The sequence below is a fragment of the Macaca thibetana genome, chromosome 16, assembly GCF_024542745.1.
Source record: "Macaca thibetana thibetana isolate TM-01 chromosome 16, ASM2454274v1, whole genome shotgun sequence".
NCBI classification, from domain to species: Eukaryota; Metazoa; Chordata; class Mammalia; order Primates; family Cercopithecidae; genus Macaca; species Macaca thibetana.
The window spans coordinates 75,275,169-75,296,767 of NC_065593.1; the positions used below are offsets into that span (position 1 = coordinate 75,275,169).

Here is a 21,599-nt window from a genome sequence, read left to right on the forward strand (position 1 = left end):
GAACTATATAGAATTTTCTAAAAAGGACACAAACAGGTTACTTAGGTATTATGTGCAGTGTTCATTCATTCATTCATTAAACTAATAAATATTTCAGTGCCAGCATTGGGACATAGCAGTGAATAAACCTAACTTTCTGCCACGTACAGCATATTTTCTTATGGGGCAACAAGTAACAGGTAGGCAATGTCAGGCAGTACTATTCTCAAAAATAAAGAGAGGGCCAGGTTCAGTGGCTTACACCTGTAATCCCAGCTCTTTGGGAGGCTGAGGCAGGAAGATTGCATGAGCTGAGGAGTTTGAGACCAGTTTGGGCAACAGCGAGACCCTGTCTCTATTTAAAAAATTTAAAAACTAACTGGGTGTAGTGGTGTGTGCCTGTAGTCCTAGTTACTCAGAAGGCTGAGTAGGAGGATCGCTTGAGCCCAGGAGTTTGAGGCTGCAGCGAGCTATGATTGCACCAGTGCACTCTAGCCTGGGTGATAGAGTGAGATCCTGCTTTTAAAAAATAATAATAAATTTAAAAAGATAATAAGGGGATGGGGAGGCCCCACTTTTAGGATGAGGTAATCAGGAAGGTCTTTCTGAGGATGTAACACTTGAGCTGAGACCTGCTGTTATTTTTACTGCAGTAAATTTTAGGAGTAACAATTATCTTTGGGATCTTGGAATTCGGTGAGGCCTCTTTGCAGAGATTTTGATAGATTTGTCTGAAGGACCTCTTGAGGAGTTAGGACTTTGGTGTCAGTGTCCCTTGGAGAGAGAGACCCAACCATATCTGTTTTTTCCTTATTGTCAGTTTTCCTGCGGCAAGACCTGGAGGAGAGATGAAGTTACCGCTTGGCCTTTTGGCCGCAGTTCAAAGCAGAACTGAGCATCTTCCTGCTCGCTGGGCAGCTTCTGAGCTCAGTGCTGAACCTGGCTGCCAGACATTAGACAGTAGTTCCCAACTGTTCCAGATGCACGAACCGACCCCTCAGCAGTCACTCCATGAGCTCTGACAACCCCGAATGCTTTCCCTGGAGTGGTCACTGCATCTGGAGGCCAGCTGGCTTCAGCTTGGCCCTGAATCCCAGACACGGGAGCCTGGGCGTAGGGTGAAGGATTGCAGCTGTAGGCCTGAGGCGATTTTTCTTCTGAATGTCATTTTAAACACTGAATCACAAAATCCTAAGTCTTTTAAGCAGCAGTATAATACTGCCAATGATGCTGCTGCTGTTCAAACATTTTTTTGCATGTGACCTGCTCAGCCCTGCAGTTATTCCTATTACTCCAGAGTCCCAGAGTACATTAATAATCGGTATTTGGATAGGGCTGCAGTTGACAGATCCATTGCCATACATCTTCCTTTAATCCCCACAATACCCTATTGTTACTCTTGCCTTGCTTTTCCCTTCACCGACCACGCAACTGACTCTAAACCGATCAAGGAAGGAGAGGGACTAGCCATCCAATGAGACACCTGTGCCAGGAATTTTGTAGAATTCCTCTCATTCCCCATGCAAATGCTAGGAGGTAGACTTTATTTTTCTCATTTTAAGCTCAGAAAGATTGTGTAATTTGCCTGAGGTCACACAGCTGGTGAGGGGCAGAACTGGAGTTTGCAGTGGGTCAGTCTGAGTTGGAAGTGTATACTCTTTCTACTGCACCAGGCGCCTATCTGACCTGCCTGAGGACAGCCCCGCTTGCTCCCTCCTCTTCATAACTCTACCTCCACCCTCTTCCTCTTCAGTGTCTCCTCAGTTACCTTGCCCGGTGTCTGAGCCAGGACAGGGTGTCGTGGGCTGGCCCGTGGGTGGGCAGTGACAAGTGCTGTTATCTTAGGTTCCTGGAGAATGAATAGGCTTTTAAACATTTATTAACAAAGAGCTTTACACACACACACACACACACACACACACACACACACACACCCCTATACACCTGTACATACTTACATACATCTGTATATATAAAAATCATAGAGGAAAGTTAAGCTTTATATGACCCTACCATAGCAGGCATTCATTTACATTTTTAAACATTGTATAGTCAGTGTACTTACTCGTTTGCATTTTCCCCCTCATTTATCATGATTTCATTTACACATTTCTAGGCAGTGCACATACTTACCATCTGTAAGGACTTGTAATATTTCCTGTTAGCACACATAGAGTCCTTATTTAACAATTCAAGTTGTTAACCTTTTGTGGCCTGGTAAGTTCCTTACCAGATAGCATCTCATCCTCTCCTCTCTCCTCTCCTCTCCCCTCCCCTCCCCTCCCCTCCCCTCCCATCCCCTCCCCTCTCCTCCCCTCTCCTCCCCTCCCCTCCCCTCCCCTCCCCTCTCCTCCCCTCTCCTCCCCTTCTCTCTTTTTTTTTTTTTTTTTTGAGACAGAGTCTTACTTTGTTGCCCAGGCTGGAGTGCAGTGGCATGATCTTGGCTCACTGCAACCTCTGCCTCCCAAGTTCAAGCAATTCTCCTGCCTCAGCCTCCCGAGTAGCTGGGATTACAGGCACCTGCCACCATGCCCGGCTAATTTTTGTATTTTTAGTGGAGACGGGGTTTCGCCATGTTGGCTAGCGTGGTCTTGAACTCCTGACCTCAGGTGATCTGCCTGCCTTTGCCTCCCAAAGTGCTGGGATTACAGGTGTGAGCCACCATGCCTGGCCAGCATTATTTCCTTAGGAAAATAAGTTGCTTTTGAAAAATGTTTTGTAAGTTAGGGTTAGTTTATTCATCATTGTTTTAGTGGATTTGGTTTGGAAACATGCAGTAGCATTTGATAGAAAAAAAATTTGTATTTTCCAGGTTTCAGTTTCCATTTTGATCTAAATTCTGCGAATAGTTATAACCAGACTTACAAAGCTTTTTGGGGTATGATTATATGTCTAGGTAAAACTCTTTTAAGAAGATGAAGCAGAGAGGATTGAATTGACAAACACAGTTCTTTAAAAATTAAGGTTATTTTGAGACTAAGAACATAATTGCTTAATTGCAGGTAATAACAGAAAAAACCTGGAAGTAAACATCCCATAATCTGACCTCCAAGGCAGAAGACTGGCACCAAGGAAATGGCAGCTTCATTCCTTTCCTGTCTTGGGCATTGGTAAAAGGAGTTGCCTAGATCTGTTTGATTTCCATTTCAGCCCTTATTAGTAGTTATGCCTTAGGCAAATTATTCAATTTCTCTGACTCAGTTTCTTTATTCAGAAAATGGAGGCATAATTCTTGCCTCATAGGGCCATGAAGATTAAATGAGGGGTGAGGGGTGTCTTGAAGTGTTTGGGACATAAATCTTCAATAACATCTAATTCTTTTTTTTCTCTTTACAGTTAACTCAAACCTTCTAGTGAATTGGTGCACTTTTTAGGTGATGCTTTTTAGGTGATGCAAAGACCCTGCTTTGCTCATTTTAAGAAACAGTTATTTTTCTTTCTCCATTTTGAAGTTTCTTGTTTGCTGCCTAGTTGATATGATTTGGCTCTGTCCCCACCCAAATCTCATCTTGAATTGTAGTTCCCATAATCGCCACACGTCACGGGAGGGACCTGGTGGGAGGTAATTGAATCATGGGGTGGTTACCCTCATGCTGTTCTTGTGATCATGAGTTCTCACAAGAGCTGATGGTTTCATAAGGGGCTTCCCCCTTTGCTTGGCACTCATTCTCTCTCCTGCTGCCCTGTGAAGAGGTGCCTCCCGCCGTGATTGTAAGTTTCCTGAGGCCTCCCCAGCCATGTGAAACTGTGAGTCAGTTAAACCTCTTCTCTTTATAAATTACCAAGTCTTGTGTATTCCTTCATAGCAGCATGAGAACGGACTAATACACTGGTTTAAATTAGAATGCCAAAATTTAAAGAATTTTTATCTTGAATAGTAGATGGAATTAACTTTCTCTTGAAAGATATATTTTAAAAAGTTGAACTTACACAGATAGTTTTGAAATGGTCTTCTTTTATTTATTTATTTATTTATTTATTTATTTATTTATTTATTTTGAGACAGAGTCTCGCACTGTCACCCAGGCTGGAGTGCAGTGGCACAATCATGGCTCACTGCACCCTCCGCCTCCAGGGTCAAGCGATTCTTCTGCCTCAGCCTCCTGAGTAGCTGGGATTACAGGCACCTGCCACCATTCCCAGCTAATTTTTGTGTTTTTCGAAGAGACAGAGTTTCACCATGTTGACCAGGCTGGTCTTGAACTCCTGACGTCATGATTCTCCCACCTCGGCCTCCCAAAGTGTTAGGATTACAGGCATGAACCACCGCGCCTGGCCGAAATTGTTTTATTATAGATGTTGCTTATGCAGTTTTATTAGAAATTCATGACTTCTAACAATGATGAAAATACTTCATCGTTCAACAAGTTCTTTTTCTGCTGGTTGTAGATTATTTGTAAGGAACTGTTAGTCTTCTATCTGGGTGGACATGTAATAGTTTCAGTTACTGAACTAGAACTTTAAACACCTTTCTGATACTCACACTGGGAGGTCACCAAGTATCTCAGAATAAAATGTCCCAAACTGAACCTACCATGTTCTCTGAAACCCAGCCCTTCTCAAATTCCCAGACTTGGTGAATGGGAGCCTGTCCTCGCAGTCTTGTAGCCCAAAGCCTAGGGTTTAAGAACACCTTCCCTACTCCCATATGCAGCCTATCAAGTTCCATGCATTTCATCTCCTAATCTCAAATCCCTTCATCCATCTCCACGGCTACACCCCTAGTCCTTGCTACCATTGTCTCTCACTTAAAATGTTGTTAGAGTCTAACTGACCTTCCTGAACCCCTTCTTGCCTCTTTCCAGTTTATTTTCCACACTACAGCCAGAATAAGCTTTTCAAAATACACATCTGGTCACCTTCATACCTGTCTCCAGACCACATACAATAAGCCTTCACTTGTTCCTCCTTGCCCTTAGGATAAAGACTAGATCTTCAATGTGGCCTTCAAGGCCCTGCACGACCCAGCCCTTGCCCCACTCCTGTCTCATACTGTGTGTGTCATACTCACTCCCCAGAAGCTGCTTCAGATTCCCCCACGAGGCTCTGCGCCTGCCTCAGGCCCTTGCTCTTACCTTTCTCTTTTCTGGAATGCCCACGCTGCCATTACTTAGCCAGCTCGACTCATCCTGGAGATGTCAGCCCAATGCCCACTTGCTCAAGGGTCCCTTCTGTGATTAATACTGAAAACAGATCAGGTTTCCCTGCTGGCTGTGATCTCTTGATGCCCTTCACATCACTTCCTAGTTCTTGCATTGATTATATGATTTTCTTGCTCCTCACCCCTCTCTAAGCTCCCTGAGGTCAATCTGAGTACGGCACTACTTTGCAAATTATAAGACAGGAAACAAGTCCGGAATATTCAATCATTGCCTCCACTCTCAGAGCTCAAATTCCATGTGTCCAACTATCAAGATTTGGCTTACGTTAAAATGTTTGTGCAAACAGAGCTTTAACAGTGAATAAATTGTCAAATTAGGAGAGCCATAGATCTGTAGCTAACTCCAAATGTTTGTGTGCATAATAAATTGAGGGAAAAATAAGAGTTTATCTTTAGGTGTTATTTTAAAATTAATTCCTGTATTGTAGTGTAATTGTTCTTCTATAGATTAGTTCTATAGATTAGTTCTAGGATCCCCCATGGATACCAAAATCGGAGAATGCTCAAGTCTCTTGCATAAAATGGTGTTGTATTTGCATATAACCTATGCACATCCTCCCATATACTTTATTTTTAAGTTAATTAATTTTTTGAGACAGGGTCTTGCTCTGTCGCTCAGCCTGGAGTGCAGTGTCAACCTGGGCTCAGGTGATCCTTCCCACTCAGCCTCCAAGTAGCTGGGACTACAGGCGTGAGCCACCACACCCAGCTAATTTTTAAAACTTTTTGTAGAGACGGGGTCTCACCGTGTTGCTCAGGCTGGTCTCAAACTCCTGGAGTTTAAGCAATCCTCCTGCCTCAGCCTCCCAAAGTGCTGGGATTACACTGGGCCCAGCCCTCATATATACTTTAAATAATCTCTAGATTACCTGTAATATCTAATAGGACGTAAATACTGTGTAAATAGCTGTTATACTGTGTATTGTTTTTAAAATTTGTATTTTTTTTAGTTGTTTTTTTTTTTCCCTGAATATTTTTGATCTGTAGTTAGTTGAATCTGTGGATGTGGAACCTGTGGGTATGGAGGGCTCAAAGCTGCACCTTGAGCCGTTTAGATTGCTATTTCAAGGAGGAGTTTGCATAGGGAGAAATCTGTGTAGCGGCTGCCTGAGGCGGCCAGTGTAAAGGGGAAGACAGAGTCATCAACAAAGTCCCCAGGTAACAGTAATGTGGATGAACATTTGCTACAGATGGAATTTCATAGGAAAGCTCATCTGATATAGCTTGTTTGTGTCTCGGTAAAGTCCTAGGCTAATGTAACCAACTTCCCTAAAGATGGAAATATGTTCCCATAGCACTCAAAAAGGGATGTGCAGAATTTGGGAGTTGTTACGATTTTATTACTTATAGTAGAACATTTACTTACATATAGCAATGAATTAGAGGAGCAGAATAGAATGGGTCGTACTCAGGGATGACCTAGGCCTGCTGGGTTTCTTTTTGCTATAAACTGTGGTTTACTATCTTGTAAGAAAGTCTTCACACTATGGAACATGTGTATCCCTAATGTTTTTTACCCCAAACAAGTTTCTTACCCCAAACAAGTTTTGAGGGGCCTATCACAGTAGACAAAAGTGCTTTATAGCCTGGTCTGTGAATTACCGTGATTTTTTAAAAGCACCTCTCAGTGCTTGCCTGAGTTGTCTTTAGACTCAAGGTCCCCCAGAATTGAGTTCCCCCCGGGTAGATAGGGTGAAGGTCTTTGTCTTTCCAGTAAGTACTGAGTGGACGGAACACTTTCTTGGAGCACAGAGCACCTGCAGAAAGCTTCTGTTGTCTCCAGATTGGTTTGGCAATGGAAATATCCACATGAGGCAGTGCTGCCCAGTGGTTGAGAGGATGGCCTTGGAGCCTGAGTCCTAGCTTTGCTAGTTAGTAGCTTTGTTACCTTGGTGAGTTGCCTAAACCGCTTTCTTTTTGTGTATTAAATGTGGAAATGATGATAGTACCTACCTGGCAGAATTGTGAGGCTTAGGTGGGATAGTGTTAGGAGGTTGGTAAAGTGCTTAGCTAGAGGGCTGGCAGTTGATGGTTGTTCTCGTTGGTTCAGGGTCCCTCTGATACATCTTCACAGATCAGGACTGCGTTTGACTTGGATCTCTATGGCCCTTTTTTCCAAGAAGAATTCCTGCCGCTTTACTGAACTGGGTCATGCGCTGCCCAGTACCTAAAGGTGTTCTTTACCACAGGAATTAAAATGGCAATCATAATGTTTTTGGAGAAAAAAGAATACCTGTATTTTCTGAAGAAATAAATAACCATTATATCTTTGTATTTAAATCAAGTAACTGCCAAATCAATAGAATCTTTTGAGAACAAGTAGTAATATTTCTTGGTGTAATTTACTCCATCATAAAGATCCATGGGGAGAGAGCAGTGTGGTTAATTATGATGTTCCTGTGCTGCCACTGCCTAAATTGACAGTGTATGAAGTGCCGTCCCATTCATTCTTTCTCCCAACAAGCTGAGGGGTGGAGTTTTACCATCATGGTCCTCGTTCAACAGATCCAGACCCAGTGAGGCTGCTCCTGAGCTGGTGTTTTTTCCCATTAGCCTCAGCTGTCAGCTGCACCGTGGAGGATGATTTTGGATGTTGAGTTATCTGAGTGGTATTTAATGGGCTCCTAATTGCACATGGATGGCCACAAAGTTCTGCTCCTGTTTTGGCGTTTTGCTTTGGCAGACAGTGCTCTCTGAGACTCCCATAAGCTGGAAGAAAAAAACCCAACAACAAACTCAACACTAATCATCTGGAAAGGGCAGGATACTGCTGTTAGGCAGTTATTAGACCTGTGAACAGAAAAACATCAAGATCACAATTTTACAGCGTTTGTTTCTTTGAAATGTGAAATGGAACCCCAATACAGCCATCAGGTTTATGGCACCTCCAGAATTAGATTAGACAATTTGGTTCCATGCTGTGTACTTGTATTTCTGGTTATGAAATGCTCCTTGTGCTTATTTTCCCCAATCTGCTGAGAAACACTTTTTTCTTGTTCCTTTATGCATTCACGTTTCTTTTTGATTCCACTTGCCTTTCTTCCTTACCCCTCATTTCTGCCTTGTGCTCTGCTTTTGGCCTTTAGACAGCAATGGAACAGACCTTCAGGAATGGGCATCCATGGAGGCCCTGGCGGGGGCCAGCTCTATACCTAGGATCTGAGTTGGGGGGTTAGCACCAGGTCCCAGGAGGTAAGGCCACAACTCAAGGGCAAACAGTGCAGGCACATGCAGTGAAGATCGGGAGCAGGACACGGTCTGATTGTGCCCTGTGTCTGTGGAAGCAGCTGCCCATTTCTGATTCCTCATTTAAATATCTGAAGTAGTTGATTGACCTTGATAGAGACTTGCCCTTCTTTGATGTAGTTACATAGCAATAGCCTGTTAGAAAGCACTTGCCTCTAACATGGTGCCTTGTAAGGTAGGTGTAGACTATATTAACTAGTTATTGGTGCCAGGGAATAACTGATACTATATCTCCACCTGAGATCCTCGTGATTCCATTGTCTCTTTCTGCATATGCACTTGTTTTTTGTTGTTGTTGTTGTTGTTTTGAGATGGAGTCTCACTCTGTCACCCAGGCTGGAGTGCAGTGGTGCAATCTCTGCTCACTGCAACCTCCACCCTCCGAGTTCAAGCGATTCTCCTGCCTCAGCCTCCCAAGTAGCTGGGATTACAGGCACCTGCCACCGCGCCCGGCTAATTTTTGTATTTTTAGTAGAGATGGGATTTTACCATCTTGGCCAGGCTGGTCTTGAACTCCTGACCTCGTGATCCCCCTGCCTCGGCCTCCCAAAGTGCTAGGATTACAGGCGTGAGCCACCGCGCCCAGCTGCATGTATGTTTTTAAAGTAAATGTGATGCATTTCTAATGGTCCAAGTTGTTTTACACCAGTGAATCTCAGTTCCAGGATGGGCCCTAGGGCAGGGTGTCTGTGTGCGTTTGGGGGTGGGGGAGCTGTGGGTGTGGTTGTGCACATATAGGTTTATGATGACTGGGGAATTAAAAAAATGTCTTCCAATCCATCAGTTGTGAAACTCCTCAATCATGATAAGCCTGGAGATGGATGGGGTGGGCTGGGTCATTTGTGTGTTGAAGATGTTTCCTAGGATTTTCTGGTACACTAACCCTTCCCTCAATCCCAAATGCCTCTGCCCTTTTAGAACTGTGATTAAGAAGGTAATGATTAGGGATGATCACTTGTCTCACCAGCAGTCTGCTAGGTGGAGCTGACCTGGGCTCCTGTCATCTGCAAAGGAACCCATGGGAGCCAGGGGCCATTTTCAGCGTTTGAAAAGGCTTAATAGAAACTATGCATTTACCCAGGATTAGAATACAAAAGCCACCCAAACCATCAAGTGTCCTTGCTTTTGTTTGGAATTGCAATTCTGTATGGAAGGTTTCATGCTGACTTAATGTTCTGATTGGCTGTGGGTGACATAATAGGAGTTTCTGACACAGGATTGGTCTAACTGTAGACACTGTTACTAGAGCTGGTACCAGGTCTCACTTTCCACTACCTTTAGAATGAGGTTGACCTTGAATGTGAGTGCCTTTGACTATCGAAATTAAGCCACTGATTGTTTCTTGCTTGTCAGCTATGCTTATTATCACACCTGTGGCAGTGACTTGATTTTTATAATGTCATTATGAACCCCTTATAAATATGGATTGTTGATTAAAATTTGGATCAGTAATGAAATGGAAGAATAATACACAGAATTAATCAGTTTACTGGTAAACAGTGTAAGAATGTTCAAAAACATGTGGCCAACATGGGGAGGGGACAGAAAAAAAGGAGGTTGATGAAACTACAGATCTTATCCACAGCTCTCATTTAAAAATGATCCTTTTAATCAGCTTTTCACTGAAATCTAACAACAATAACTCTTTCACCACGAAACACCAACTATTAATACTTAGTCTTTATAAGCCTCCTAGGATCCTATTGTGTTCATTTACCTAGGTGATGTACATCATCCTAAATTCTGCCTTTTCATTTTATATTACGATGTATATGTACAATACATATTTTTACATTGTCATTGTGTTTGTCATTCTTAATGGTCACAGCTGCCTGAACTAAACCTAAAGTCAGACAGTCAGGACAGTCTGGTGCTGGTGATTAGAGAAGGCTGGAAACAAGCTGTCTGTTTGATCCCAGATAACGTGCCGGTGAGTCCACAGGCCAAGTCGGCACAGATAAAAAGTTGTGCTCACACCTGCTGTGGATGCCGATAATAGTAACTTACATATGTTAAGTGTTATGTCTTAATTCTCCCAGCAGCCCCTATGAGATAGGCACTATTGTCTGCATTATATGTGAGGAAAAAGAGGTCTTTTGCCGTAACTTGTCCAGGGTGACACACTGATAAGAGGCGGAACTGGAATCCAAAGCTGGGTCTGTTTAATTTCAGAGTTTGAGTTCTTAACCAGGTTTTCTATGCAATTGTGTTGCACCCCAGGACCTATTCAGTTCTCACCTCCCTTCAGAGATCTAACCACCTTCCACCTTAATAATGACAAATACATCTATTAATATGCATTAAAGTGACAGAAGCTTAATACTGAAACAAGATAGAGTGGATGCTGCCGGCGAACAGGAGCCCCAGAGACGGTCCTGTCCACATGGGGCTTTGTTAGTTTTCCTAGGGCAGAGTGGTGTGAAGGGCCAGCCTGCATTCAGTCTCTTCTTTGGTTCTGTCCTTTAGTCATCCTCAAAGTTTTTCAGACTTGAATGGGCACAACAGTGACCACACAGGGTCGCCTGAAGCACATATACGGTTCTTGGTGGGAGACTCAAGATTCTCAGTGAGGCTGAGAGGTGGTGCTTGGAGTGATGTTTGTACAGAGTGAGAACTAATGAAGCACTGGGATAGAGAGCCCCATGGAGTTCAGCCCCTCACAGCCAGAGCAGGAGCAGCCTCGGAGTCACCTTCTGTACTGCTTGGCAGTAGGTGGGGGAAGGATAGGGGCTGCTGAGGAGGACGGGTTGATGCCTGTCCTCTGTTGCCCGAGCACAGGCAGGTGTGGCTGATCTGCAGCTCATTCTCATAGGTTGGAAACTCTCCACCTAATGGCCAGCAAACGTAAGGGATGTTTCTACAGCTGGGCTAAGCAAGACAAGTCTGGAAAGTCTAGAAGTATTTGTTAATGGGAGATGAACTGTTTCAATACTATTTGAAAAATATTTTGACTTAATTGCCTTAGGCACATTAGTCAGCTGACATGCACTCTGGTTTCCTTTGCTTGACTTTAACAGTTGCCAAGAATTTCTCTTGTTACAAAAGAGAAAAGTAGGACTCTAAGTATGTTCTGTTCCATGGAAATTGAGTCATAGACTCATAGAATTTAGAGCCTTCTGGGAAATTCCTTGAAGACAATGGAGGAAGGTTCCCTCAGTTTACAGCAGAACCCCAGGCTCAGGGAGGTGAAGTGGGGAGCTCCGTCACTGTCATTTGAGGGCCATTTGAGGGCTGTGGTCCTCCGTGGAGCTCCTCCCTCTGCTGCCTCATGGCCTCGCATGGTCTGTATTTTCAATGACTGATTAACTACTAACTGAACAATTGTCTGAATCCCAATCATCTTATCACTGTGCAATCCTTTCTTGACAGAGGTAGAGTTGAGTGGGAAATGTTCCCCCTCAGGGCCTATAGGCAAGTGGTTCTCCTCAGGGAACCATGGGGTGGCCAGCCCAGCCGGCCAGCTCAGGACCATGCCTGTGCCGGGATCTGGTATCTCTTAACCTTGCCAGTTTTGAACATGGCTCTGGGTTTCTTGCCTCTGTTCCTTTTCTTCTGCTCTCTCTTCCACTTAGAATGTACTCTCTACTTTGTCTTGGCAGGGCACCTCACACGGGGCCCCTGGGAAACCTTCCACCATGCCTTCTCTTATTTCTCCCATCAATTCCTATTTTCCTCAGTCCCATTCTTTCCCCTGCACACACGTGTGCACACATACATGCACATATACACGTGCACACATGCATGCACACATCTTAAACCTGGTTTTTAAAAAATTATCTTCTTTGGGCCTCAGATGCCTTACCTATAAATAAAATTCTGATGTAAGATTACACTTGGCAAATTTACTGCCCTATATCAAGGTTAAGTCTGCTGATGCCTGTGTGAAAAGTAGTTTTTGGCTGGGGGAAATGGCTAATTTTTTTGAGTTCGCAAAGAGTTTTCTCAATTTTTGAAGAATTAATCTGAAATACCTTCCTCACATGGAGAAGCTGAATGGCCAGTGATCAACCTAGATGGAAGCTAGGTTGTCTAACTTACTAATATGATTTGAAAGGAATAAATTCAATGCTTTACAGTTTATTATAGCTAGAAAATACAGAGAAATGATTGTCCATATCAGTCAGTTTTTCCAAAGTTAAAATTTAGATCCTTGTATGGGAAACAGAGCAATATGTGTGTTATATACACTTTGGTCAGTGTTTTCTAAAAATATTTCAAAGACAAATGTTTTTATGCTGATGGAATGGGAAGGCTTCCTCAGGAAGCTATAAAACCCAGAATCCATAAAGAAAAAGATAGAGAGCTTCAACATCTCAAAATGTAAAACTTCGCATATTAAAAAAACCCAAAAACCCATACTATTAAAAGGCAAGTCAGTGATGGAAGGAAATATCTAGAACACACACAATGGACAAAGTATTAACTATCCTTGATAAAGAAGTGAATAACAAAAGTCCTTGGGCAAGAAATATGAATGACCAGTTAACAGGAGAAGCAAATGAAGGAAAAGTATGAAGTGACTATCAAAGCATTGAGATATCTTTTCCCTTGAACCTTGACCAGGGTTCAAGACTGGTCATTCATTCTTGACTACAGGTGCCCACCACCATGCCCAGCCAACTTTTTGTATTTTTAGTAGAGACAGGGTTTCACCGTGTTAGCCAGGATAGTCTCGATCTCCTGACCTCCTGATCGTCCGCCTCAGCCTTCCAAAGTACTGAGATTACAGATGTTAGTCACCGCGCCCGGCCCATTATTATGTTTTATAAACCTCCACAGGCCTTGTATGGTTGTGCTGAACGCATAACCTGGTTTTCAATGAGTTATTGTGAATTGAATTTGATTTTGTTATTTGAACCGTCTAGCAATCTATAAAGCAAAATTCTACTTGTTGTATTGGTGCTTTCAAACCCTTTTCCTCTGGGATGTGGCACCCTTCCCAGAGTGGGCTTTCTTCATGGCAGGTAAAAGGTCTATGCGGTGGTGGAAGAGAGTGGACATGCTAGTTTCTTAGTCTAAACCCTGTGCTGTGTTGGTGGTGGTGCAGGACCCTGCTGGGTTGGAAGAGATGGTGAGTAGGGGCCTGGGAACCTAACAACTAATTGCAAAGGATTTCGAAGTTTCTTGCCGGTACTGAAGATAGAGTCTTGTCTTTTTCTTTTCTTTAAATGAAACTAAGGCTAGAGCTAGTTCATTATCTACAATGTAATATTGATTTTTGTTTGTGAGGTGGAGTATTAACAGATTAAAATGGCTGCTGGCAATTCTCAGCTGCTTCATTGAATTTAAATGAATCCAGGGATAGCTATTAAGATGTACTTGAGATTTGTAGGCTAAATCAGACCTTCCTGCCCTGGTTGGTTTTGACCAGATTCACTGTTTGCTCTGTGGCATCAAGGCAGAAAAATACAGAATCTTGTAGCCTTTTCCCTCCTTTTTACAAAACCAACTCCTATTAAAAAACGCACAGGTAAGAGGTATGAAGACATCCTCTGCAATAGAATGCAGCTTGCCTTTTTTCCTCTGCCAGGAGCTTTTGGATTGAAACTGTTGACTGACATAGCCCAAGCTAGCAGATGGTACTCATACATCAGATGTCCAAATGCAAGCTTGTTCAGAGGCAGCAAATGCCTAACAGGCTGAATTTTACAAAGACAAAGAATGTTAATAATGACCTTGAAGGATTAGGGATGGTCTCGAGAAAGGAAGCACACTCCACACCAGGCTTGCCCCTTCAGATGCTGTGTTACCTGCCTTGGCCTCCTGGCCAACATGGTGAAACCCCATCTCTACTAAAAATAGAAAACATTAGCCAGGTGTTGTGGCAGGCGCTTGTAATCCCGGCTACTCTGGAGGCTGAGGCAGGAGAATGGCTTCAACCTGGGAACTGGAGGTTGCAGTGAGCCGAGATCGCGCCATTGCCCTCCAGCCTGGGCAATAAGAGTGAAACTCCATCTAAAAACAAAAAAAAGATGCTGTGTTACCATGCTCACTGTATCTGGAGGCTAATTCCATTTTCAATGAAATTTGCTTTCTTCCCTCCTTGCCTTACCCTGTCTCTCATTCCTTCCTCCAGTACTTCCTCTAATCTAGTATATGAATTAGAAGTAAATAATATTAATGGCCACACTACTATTTGGCCTAGTGTGTTTGCTATGAACAAACAGGTGTTGTTGACAATTGAGTGGCCTGGGAGGAACCATCTTCTCTTTTTATGGCTCTGATTCTAGGACCCAAGGATTGAATTGTTTCAAGGACAGATAGAGCTAGGAAGGGCAGTTATTAGTAGAAAATGAGACCAAAGAAAAAAAGTTTAAAAAAAAGCCAGATTTGGTGAGATTATTATTATCTTGGAAGTAATAAATGCTAATATTGTATCTTGAAATGGCTCTTCATTTTTTATTATACAGTCTGATTTATTGTCGATTGGTTTTTCACGGCCTAATTAATGATGATGACCTTTTTGGGTGACTAGAAAGCAAATCAACTTCATTGCTGTTTTGTATGCTCACTCTGACTCCACTGATACAGAGTGCATTTGGCTCCCGTTTGAGGCCTTTGTTTTGTATGAGTTAAGTTAGAAGGCAGCTACTCATTTGTAAACTAGGTAGAACAGAATCCTACATAAATTCTGGAGAGAGAAGCCCTTATTAGAGGCTTTCTCAGTCTTAGTGGGAGAGATGACCTTCATAGGGATAGCAACCTTAAGGGAGGATTCTGGCAGAGTCCTTAGGAAGGACCCATCAGCAGAAGAGTTTGAGACATCCTGCTTTCTGGAAACATACCTGATCAAGGCTAAGGTTTAGAGAGCATTTGGCCCTAAATAGCCTCCCCCCCACCAGCTTCCTCTTCCCCACCAAATGTATGGGAGCATAAATACATTTACATCTATTATCTTAGAACTTAACCACACTGTAGTATAAACTCTAAAGAACAATGTGAGGTTTTTGGATAGAATTGTTTTAGTTGGCATAAGTAGTTTGGAGTATTATTTCTTTGTAGTTTTGAAGAGTGAAATCTTTTAAAATTTTATTTATTTTTTAAAAAATAGTGGTGGGTCTCCTGTGTTGACCAGGCTGGTCTCAAACTCCTAGCCTTAAGCAGTCCTCCTATCTTGACCTCAATTTTTGCCTTTTTTTTTTTTGAGTTGGAGTCTCGCTCTGTTGCCAGACTGGAGTGCAGTGGCGCGATCTCAGCTCACTGCAACCTATGACTCCCAGGTTCAAGCGATTCTCCTGCCTCAGCCTCCCGAGTAGCTGGGATTACAGGCCCCCACTACCACGCCCAGCTAATTTTTGTATTTTTAGTAGAGATGGGTTTCCCCATGTTGGCCAGGATGGTCTCAATCTCTTGACCTCGTGATCTGCCCACCTCAGCCTCCCAAAGTGCTAGGATTACAGGCGTGAGCTACTGCGCCCAGCCAGTTTTTGCTTTTTTGAATGTAACTAACCTGCACATATACTGGCCTTCAAATTTTATTTTTAATTATGGTAAAATGCATATAGCAAAATTTTACCATTTTAACCATTTATAAGTTCAGTAGTGTTAAGTATATTCACATTGCTGTACAACCAATCTATTGTGCAGTTTTCAAAGGAATTTTCCCGTTTTTGCCCATTCCGTAATGATATTGGCTGCTCTATTGAGATAATCATGTGGTTCTTGTCTTTGGTTCTGTTTTATATACTGATTATGTTTATTGATGGTTGCATCTGGGATGAAGTCCCACTTGATAATTTTGGATGTGTTGCTTTATGCTTTGTTTATTGAAGGATTTTTTGTCGATGTTCACTTATTGGTCTAAAAATTTCTTTGCCAGGCCTTTGGTATCAGGATGATATTGGCCTCATAAAAATGAGTTAGGGAGGGGAATTCCCTCTTTTTCTATTGATTGTAGTTTCCAGAACTTTTTCATCTTACAAAACTGAAATTCTGTATCCATTAAAAAACATCTCCCCATTTCCTCCTCCACCAGCCCATGGTAATCTTCATTCCAGTTTCTGTTTCTATGAATTTGGCTACTTTAGATACCTCTTGTAAGTGGAATCATACAGTATTTGTCTTTATGTGACTAGTCAGCTTATTTCACTTAGCCTAATGTCCTCAAGGTTCATCCATGCAGTAGCATGTGACAGGATTTCCTTCCTTTTAAGGCTGAATAATACTCCCTTGTGTTTGTCCATTCATCTGTCAGTGGACACTTGGGTGGCTTCTACCTCTTGGCTATTGTCCAAAATGCCGCTGTGAACATGGGTGTGCAAATATCTTTTTGAGACCCTGCTTTCAATTCTTTTGGATATATAACAAACAACTTAACACCTTTAAATATACCCAGAAGTGGGATTGGAGGATTATATGGTAGTTCTATTTTTAACTTTTTGAGAAACTTCCATACCAGTTGTGAGATGGGTCCTTCAGGGTCTTGACCTCTTTATGCCAGGCAGTCTGGCCTTTTTAATGGTTTAGTCCACAAAATCTCTAAGCATTTGAACTTATCTGTGCCATTTTACAGTCTTGTCAATAGTGCACAAATGCTCTAATCTCTGTACAACCTTGCCAACACTTCTTTTCTTCTTCTTTTTTAATTGTAGCCATCCTATTGGATGTGGGGTGATATCTCATTGTGGTTTTAATTGCATTTTCCTAATAACTAGTGATGTGGAGCATCTGTGCATGTGCTTGTTGGCCATTTGTATGTCTTTTTGGAGAATTGTCTCTTCAAGTCCTTTGCCCATTTATAAAAAAATGTAATTTAATTTTAAGTTCCAGGATACGTGTGCAGGACGTACCTATGTTAACAAACATAGATAAATGTGTGCCATGCTGGTTTGCCGCACCTGTCAACCTAGGTGTTAACCCCCACATGCATTAGCTATTTATCCTGATACTCTCTCCCTCTTCCTGCCCCCGTCCCCTGCCCCCTGACAGGCCCCAATATGTGTTATTCCTTTCTCTGTGTCCATGTGTTCTCATTGTTCAGGTCCTACTTATAAGTAAGAGCATGCGGTGTTTTGTTTTCTGTTCCTGTGTTTGCTGAGGATAATGGCTTCCAGCTCCATCTATGTCCCTGCAAAGGACATGATCTCATTTCCTTTTATGGCTGCATAGTATTCCGTGGTGTACATGTACCGCATTTTTTTAGTCCAGTCTATCATTGATGGGCATTTGGGTTGATTCTATGTCTTTGCTATTGTGAATAATGCTGCAGTGAACATTTGTGTGCATGTATCTTTATAAGAGAATGATTTATATTCCTTTGGGTATATACCTAGTAATGGCATTGCTGGGTCAACTGGTATTTCTGGTTCTAGGTCTTTGAGAAATTGCCACACTGTCTTCCACAATGGTTGAACTAATTTATATTCCCACCAACAGTGTATAAGTGTTCCTAGTTCTCCACAGTCTCACCAGCATCTGTTTTCTCTCGACTTTTTAATAACTGCCATCTGACTGGTGTGAGATGTATCTCATTGTGGTTTTGATTTGCATTTCTCTAATGATCAATGGTGTTTAGCTTTTTTCATCTGTTTCATAGTTTTTTGGCTGTATAAATGTCCTTTGAGAAGTGTCTCTTCATGTCCTTTGCCCATTTTTTAATGTTTTTTTTTTTTTCTTGTACATTTGTCTAAGTTCCTTGTAGATTCTGGATATTAGACCTTTGTCAGATGGATAGATTACAAAAATTTTCTCCCATTCTGTAGGTTGCCTGTTCACTCTGATGATAGTTTCTTTTGCTGTGCAGAAGCTCTTTAGTTTAATTAGATTCCATTTGTCAGTTTTTGCTTTTGTTGCAATTGCTTTTGATGTTTTCATCATGAAATCTTTGTCTGTGCCTATGTCATGAATGGTATTGCCTAGATTTTCTTCTAGGGTTTTTATAGTTTTGGGGTTTTCCGTTTAAGTCTTTAATCCGTCTTGAGTTAGTTTTTGTATAAGGTGTCAAGTTGTTATTCGAGTTCTTTATATTTTTTGTAGATTAACCCCTTATCAGATAAATGATTTGCAGATATTTTCTTCCCCTCCATAGGCCACCCGCATTCCTTGGCTCATGCTCCTTCCTCTCATTACTCTGATGTCTGCTTCTGTTTCACATCGCCTTCTCTGAGTTTCTGCCTTCCTCTTATCTTTTAAGGGCACTTGTGATTACATTGGGCCCACCCAGGCAATCCAGGATAATCTTTCCATCTCAATCACATCTGCAAAATCTCTGTTGCCATGGGAAGTATCAGATTCACAGGTTTTAGGGACTAGGATGTGGACATCTCTGAGTGGGGGAGGGGAGGAGCATTACCTGCATACCACGTCCCTTATCTCCCCTGCCTGCCTTCACGGGAACTAGACTTATCTCTTTAGTGACTTAAGTCAATTTAGACTGTTCCTTATGTTTTCTTTTCCTTTCCAACCTTCCATCTGGTCCTGTTGTTTCGTTCTTTTCCTTCTCTTTCCATCTGCCTTTTCTTGCCAGCTCCACATCCACTCTTCTAGGTTAGGCATTTCTTACCTCCTGCTTAGGCTGCCAGAATAGCCTTAAAACTGGTCTGCTTGCCTGTGATTCTCCCTATAGATATTTTATGTTATGTTATGTTATGCTATGTTAGAGACAGAGTCTCACTGTTGCCCAGGCTGGAGTGCAGTGGCCCAATCTCAGTTTAACGCAACCTCCTTCTCCTGGTTTCAAGCGATTCTTGTGCCTCAGCCTCCTGAGTAGCTTGAATTACAGGCATGCACCACCATGCCAAGCTAATTTTTGTATTTTTAGTAGAGATGAGGTTTTGCCATGTTGGCCAGGCTGGTCTCAAACGCCTGACCTCAAGGGATCCACCCACCTCAGCCTTCCAAAGTGCTAGGATTACAGACGTGAGCCACCATGCCTGGCCTCCCTGTAGATATTTTAAACTCATCTTGATGCATACTTGTAAAAACAAGTCTATGCCTGATAATTCCATTATCCGAAGTCCTTATTTTTCTGTCATGTTCTATTTCTGCTGGTCCTTATTCTTGTTTCCTCATCTGCTTGGTTACCTTTGGTTATGTTCTTACCATTCCTTGTATTTGAGAATATATTTCTAGGAATAACTTGAGGCTTCAGATGAAAGTGCTTTGCTTTTGTGGGGAGATAATTTCTTCTGCCAGGTCCCTGGAGGTATTTCTGGTCCAAGATCACCTTGAAAGAAGCTCATGGTTGAGATTCCCTCGTTCTTTCAGAGGAGGCAAACCTAGGCCTCCAGTCTAAGTGAGGCCTGGTTTGCTCTGGTTCAGCTGTTACCAGGTAGTTGTAGTCCTTTGGAGTCCCGGCTCCTTGAGGAAGAGTCTCCAGTTGGTGTTCCACGCTGGCCAGCCCTGGATGTTGACTTCTGCTCAGAAGGCTGTTAAAGTGAAAGGCCGCCAGGTGTGGTGGCTCACACCTGTAATCCCAGCACTTTGGGAGGCCAAGATGGGTGGATCACAAGGTCAGGAGTTCAAGACCAGCCTGGCCAATACGGTGAAACCCCATTTCTACTAAAAATACAAAAATTAGCCAGGTGTGGTGGTGGGCGCCTGTAGTCCCAGCTACTTGGGAGCCCGAGGCAGGAGAATCACTTGAACCCGGAAGGCGGAGGTTGCAATGAGCCGAGATTGTGCCACTGCACTCTAGCCTGGGTGACAGAGCCAGACTCTGTCTTAAAAAAAAAAAAAAAAAAAAAAGTGAAAGTGTCCTTTGCCAGGCTGGGCTGTGCTTGAGGGCAAGGTGGCTTCTCTAGAGCTCATCCCTTGGGGTTCCTGTTTTCTTTAGTTTCTGCACTGTTATTCCTTGCTCGGTTCTTGAAGCTCCAAAGCCTCACAGACATCTTTTTTTTTTCCTTGAGACAGAGTCTTACTCTGTCACCCAAGCTGGGGTGCAGTGTCACAATCTCAGCTCACTGAAACCTCTGCTTCATAGGTTCAAGCAATTCTTGTGCCTCAGCCTCCCTAGTAGCTGGAATTACAGGCGTGAGCCACCATGCCCAGCCGTTCAGAATTTTTTTCAACGTATTCATTGTTAGTTGCGTTCAGCAGAATTGTGGGCCTGATAATGGAGCCTGCCTTCCCAGACACCAGACTCCAGACCTGTTTTTCCATGTTGCCTCCGCCACTCTCATCCAGTCTGGGACGGGTCGGGATGTGATTAATTTTGCGTACCACTTTGATCATGTCAGACTTCTGCTTAAACACCTCTCCAGCAGGAAATGATACCTATGGGAGCCCGTCGACAACATGAGCTACAGCCCCCCTTCCCATCACAAGGCATGGGCGGTCAGTGTTAAAACCCGAGGGCTTTGTAGTCTGCTAGAACTATGGGAAAAAGAGACTGTTGAGAAGGAAGCTTTCTTTTTTGGCCTTTCAGTTCCTGAGGGCTGGAGAGAAGCTTGTCTCTTTTTTTGAGCCTGGGTATAATTGAGTTTCAGGAGTAGAGGGCAGGAGGCTAGCCATTTTATATGGTACCAGATTGTCAGATGGATAATGAGACCTTTCATTTCTCAATGCGACCAGTCACATGCTGCTGGTTGAGAACTGAGGTCTTAGCTTGTAAGCGAGCTGTCCATGATGGAGCACAGAGGGCAGGTACAAAGGCTGGGACAAAGCAGGAATAAAGAGCGTGTGTGACATGTTTGAGAAGGCACCCTGCCACAGCAGAAGGGCATCGGGCTTCAGTGTCAGGAAGCCCAAGTTGTCAGTGCTGTGCCTTTGGACAAACCATGTAGTCTTCCTAGGCTCAGTCAGGTCCTTCCTCTTGGCCTCGGCTGTTCTGCATGGCTGTGGCTGTGGGAGGGTCGGCTCAGTTGGCCTTTGCAGCCAGCCATTGGGAGGACAGAGAGAAAAGGAAGCTTGGAGTGGTCCCCAGGAGGAGGCAGAGGCAGTGACCACTTGATAGGTTGTGTAGAGCCCAAACCATGGCCTCTGGTTCTAGTACACTCAGTTACCCAGCAGTATGGGGCCTGGAAGCAGTCTTCGTTTATCTAGCCTAATCCCTTCATTTTGCAGATGAGCAAACAGAAGCCTGGACATTTTCTTGTCTTTAAAGAGCAGTAGTAATGCTCCGGCCTTGTGTGGCTTATTTTAGTAAAAATCTAGAGAAGTGGAGCCAGGCTTTGGTCAGTGTGGGTTTAGGGGCATTTACTATGAACCTCTGAGGCCACTGTCTGAGTGAGCCCTGGAGGATAATAACAACAGTGAGCCAGAGCCTGCCCCCATC

General features: G+C 43.2%; 1 protein-coding gene across 4 annotated transcripts in view; it reads left to right on the forward strand.

Moving 5' to 3' along the window:
• The window catches only part of TEX2 (testis expressed 2), a 116,138-nt gene that overhangs the window by 21,989 nt on the left and 72,550 nt on the right, over window positions 1–21,599 (forward strand). Inside the window, exon 1 of one of the 4 annotated variants that reach the window (XM_050765793.1) lies at window positions 2,982–3,089. The exons of 2 other annotated variants lie outside the window; for them this stretch is intronic. The gene's annotated coding sequence lies outside the window, so the exon portion shown is untranslated. Of the gene's footprint in view, window positions 1–2,981; window positions 3,090–11,527; window positions 11,668–21,599 lie in introns of those variants that run through there. One more of the 4 variants, XM_050765792.1, reaches the window with a different exon arrangement.